Here is a 4,866-nt window from a genome sequence, read left to right on the forward strand (position 1 = left end):
ACGGTGGATACTTGCCACACGCTTTTAGAAAATAGTTTCAACTACTGTGGCATGTGACGGGCATTCAGAAAAATTATATTGGAGTGGGCTGAAACGTAAGTCGGCCAGTAGATTACAAGATACAACCTATGTTAGCTAAGGGAGAAGGCAAAGGGAAACATTTGAAGCTTAGATATGACATGGACCTACTTATCTACGCTTCTTGGACGGCGATTTCCCACAGATGTGTTACCGGATCCATGCTGTGACACGTGATACGTGCAGGATGGTGCACTATCGCATCAAGGCGTCGAATTGGTGTGTTATGCAAACTTTTGTTAGACTTTGTGTCTACTTCTCACTGCCACCATTTAATAAGTGGTTGCCAGATTTATGACTAAAATATGAACCAGGTTGACAGATGGTTATGCCTCCAGATCACTGAAGGGTTACATGCGAGATTACAATTCACACGACACACAAAATATCAGTATGATCTGCCTGTCTATCAGCTAACCACCCATTTGAATTTCACTTAAAAGGCGCACTTTCTGCGTCTACCTACAAAGGGCAACCTTTCATTACTATTTGACGTACGTAGCTTCTTATCATATGTAAACTGGCTCCACATGTAAGACTATAATTTTTTTAAGCTATTTCAAAATGTCAATCATTATCGAACACAAGAAGAAGTATGGTAATGTGACTTTTACGGTTTTGCCTGTACGCCAATTTTCGATGTTTTATTGCACACAGTTTCCATTTTATCCTTCGATATTGTTTTAAGTCACCACCAATCAATGTAGATATCTTTAAGTAAGTATTTTTCCCTGTCCATTTCCTACAAGGAATATGTTTATGGATGGTGGCATATAACACACCCTGTACATATTCAGCTGTTACTCCCACTGTCTGACGCTCATAGTTCATTATTTACCCATTGCCTTTCTCCAATCGTAGCACACATTTGATCTTCGTTGGTGTTCAAAAAACTGGTAATATGCAGCGCGCTATGCTATGGATGGTTGAATCCCGTGTTCCGACCACCAAAAACATCAAACGTATGCAACGATCGGTGAAAGAACATCTTGGTCTTACAATACCCGGTGTACAACAAATCTAGCGCAAATGTAGTTGGAATCTTATCAGCCAGACCATACGAGATGTAGCTAACCACTGTATGCAACACGACCAGCATCTATAGTAGAGGGAATTAGATAAACAGGCAATTACAAGACAGAAATAAAAAATAAATCAAAAGCCAAGATCGCTTAAATACTGTTTACTGGATAACCGGTTTCAACACACTAAAGGTGCCATCTTCATTGAGATCCGACGATGGCACCTTTAGTGTGTTGAAACCGGTTACATACACTACTGGCCATTAAAATTTCTACACCAAGAAGAAATCCAGATGATAAACGGGTTTTCATTGTATAAATGTATTATACTAGAACTGACATGTGATTATATTTTCACGCAATTGGGGTGCATAGACCCTGAGAAATCAGTACCTAGAACAACCACTTCTGGCCGTAATAACGAACTTGATATGCCTGGGTATGGAGTCAAACAGAGCTTGGATGGCGTGTACAGGTACAGCTGCCCACGCAGCTTCAACACGATAGCACAGTTCATCAAGAGTAGTGACGCGTATTATGACGAGCCAGTTGCTCGGCCACCATTGACCAGATGTTTTCAATTGGTGAGAGATATGGAGAATGCGCTTAGCCAGGGCAGCAGTCGAACATTTTCGGTATCCATAAAGGCCCGTACAGGACCTGCAACATGCGGTCGTGCATTATCCTGCTCAAATGTAGGGTTTCGCAGAGATCGAATGAAGAGTGGAGCCACGGGTCCTACCACACCTGAAATGTAACGTCCACTGTTCAAAGTGCCGTCAATGCGAACAAGAGGTGACCGAGACGTGTAACCAATGGCACCCCATACCATCACGCCGAGTGATACGCCAGTATGGCGATGACTTATGCACGCTTCCAATGTGCGTTCACCGCGATGTTGCCAAACACGAATACGACTCTCATGATGCTGTAAACAGAACCTGGATTCATCCGAAAAAATTACGTTTTGCCATTCGTGCACCAAGGTTCGTCGTTGAGTTCACCATCGCAGGCGGTCCTGTCTGTGATGCAGCGTCAAGTGTAACCGCAGCCATGGTCTCCGAGCTGATAGTCCATGCTGCTGCAAACGTCGTCGAACTGTTTGCGCAGATGGTTGTTGACTTGCAAACGTCCCCATCTGTTGCCTCAGGGTTCGAGACGTGGCTGCACGATCCGTTACAGCCATGCGGATTATGTGCCTGTCATCTCGACTGCTAGTGATACGAGGCCGTTGGGGTCCAGCACGGCGTTCCGTATTACCCTACTGAACCCACCGATTCGATATTCTGCTAACAGTCATTGGATCTCGACCAACGCGAGCAGCAATGTCGCGATACTATAAACCGCAATCGCGATAGGCTACAATCCGACCTTTATCAAAGTCGGAAACGTGAAGGTACGCATTTCTCCTTACACGAGGCATCACAACAACGTTTCACCAGGCACCGTCGGTCAACTGCTGTTTGTGTATCAGAAATCGGTTGGAAACTTTCCTCATGTCAGCACGTTGTTGGTGTCGCCACCGGCGCTAACCTTGTGTGAACGCTCTGAAAGGCTGATCATTTGCATATCACGGCATCTTCTTCCTGTCGGTTAAATATCGCGTCTGTAGCACGTTATCTTCGTGGTGTAGCATCTTTAATGGCCAGTAGTGTAGTTAACAGTATGTAAGCGATCTTGGCTTTTGAATTATTTCTACAACAGAGTGATCGCCACACTACGCACTATATGTTCACTGCGAAAGAAATAAGAAAATAAGATTCCAAGAAGCATCACACTCAGTCACACTGCGACTCCATTATAAAGGAAGTTATGGAAATCCATCATTACCAAACTCAGAATTGCCACAGAGAAGTTGTTGTCCAATGGGTTCAAAAATGGCTCTGAGCACTATGGGACTCAACTTCTGAGGTCATTAGTCTCCTAGAACTTAGAACTAATTAAACCTAACTAACCTAAGGACATCACACACATCAATGCCCGAGGCAGGATTCGAACCTGCGACCGTAGTGGTCACGCGGTTCCAGACTGCAGCGCCTAGAACCGCACGGCCACTTCGGCCGGCTGTCCAATGGGTTCACTGGGAAAATGTGCACAATGTGATCTTGAAATATTCTCCGCTACTTCGTCTCGCACTTAATGTTAATTTTATTTGGAATATATTTATTGGCAACCGAAACACTGTAGTTGAAGGCGAGGGGAAATTACGTACCATAAACAAAGTGCCCACGTAATGAAGAAGATGCGTAACAGGGGTGAGTGGCTCTGTTCAATAGCAGAGCTAGGAGTCGGTTCTGCCTCTGTGAAGTCCAACAGCCCAACCTCGTCCTGTTAAACTTACCTGAGCTGATCTGTAGTGCAGCTGCTACTACGTTGCGTCCTACCATACGTACTCTGATGAAAGACTTCTTCTAAGATACTAACACTATGGGGTTGGGGTGTTGGTCCACTTGTAAATGAATAACATACATATACTGTCGAGCCACAGTGTCTTCCAATTTTATAACTAGACAAAACTGACACCAATTGTCCAAAGCTACAATACTTCTGACCGAATTCACAGAGCTAAAGCGACCGTAACTTCTTTCTCTCGCCCCGACACTATCGACTCTCAAAGTTAAGTTACTAGTCCAAGAATTTACACCAGTATACGACCATAATTCTGCCTTGCTTTGTAGCATATGATTGTTGCCACCGGCCACGATGGACTTCAAACCAAAACGCTAATATAGTTTAGGAACTGCTGGCAACTAATACGCCGATGTTCTCCAAGGCGCAAAAAAATAATAAATAAATAAGAAAACCCCACAATGGCAACCAAGTAGTCATCAGCGATGAAAAAATCATAACACTGACTTACTGACGTGAAATGGACTGATAGCGTCTTGTTTGGCATAAGTTTTGTGTTTTTCTGCCATCGTCTAAGTCTGCGTACACTGTCACGAATCAAAATATACTTTGTCAACACCACGTAAATTCATGTCCTACTAGACTTTACCAAAATTGACGTTCTTGACTTAAAAACTCCTCCCGAACAGGCCATGAAGGCCCAAGGATATCGACCAGCCGCCGTGTCACCCTTAGCCCACAGGCGTCACTGGATGCGAATATGGAGGGACAGCACACAGCTCTCCCGGCCGTATGTCAGTTTCCGAGACCGGAGCCGCTACTTCTTAACCAAGTGGCTGCTCAGTTTTCTTCACAAGGGTTGAGCGCACCGCGCTTGCCAACAGCGCTCGGCAGACCGGATGGTCACCCATCCAAGTGCTAGCCCAGCCCGACACCGCTTAACTTCGATGATCTGACGGGAACCAGTGTTACCATTGCGGCAAGGCCGTTGGCTCTTGACTTAATAAGAGCAAAAAAAAATCTTATTATTCCAGAACTGTAACACTGACTTTCGTCGCACGTCCGAAATTTCCCAAGACAGCAGTGACGTCCACCCATCCACTTCAAGAATTAATAATGTTTTAACATTATACTAGTTTAAATCGGATGCTCTATTGGAGACATTCTCATAACTATACCGGACAGAATCTATCCTACCTTATAACTACGACATTGCTTGAGTTTTTTCCCCTCTTCACTTCTGCTCTCCCTTTGAGTCTTCCACCTGGATGTACTGAAAGTGTGTCTGCCTTTGGAAACTACAAAGTATTCCTAGTTACGCCATGATTAGTGAACCTCTGCTGAGCTTCGAAACTTCTTGACGCAGTGGCCTGATCCCCATCAAACTGATCTTAGTTTTTGTGGACTCCACCATCCT

At 44.5% G+C, this 4,866-nt stretch overlaps 1 pseudogene; it reads right to left on the reverse strand.

The window, feature by feature from the left end:
• Positions 1-4,324: 4,324 nt before the first annotated feature.
• On the reverse strand, positions 4,325-4,442 carry LOC126203047 (5S ribosomal RNA; annotated as a pseudogene).
• Between the last annotated feature and the right edge of the window lie 424 nt (positions 4,443-4,866).

Source organism: Schistocerca nitens, chromosome 1, assembly GCF_023898315.1.
Source record: "Schistocerca nitens isolate TAMUIC-IGC-003100 chromosome 1, iqSchNite1.1, whole genome shotgun sequence".
In the NCBI taxonomy this organism is placed as follows: Eukaryota; Metazoa; Arthropoda; class Insecta; order Orthoptera; family Acrididae; genus Schistocerca; species Schistocerca nitens.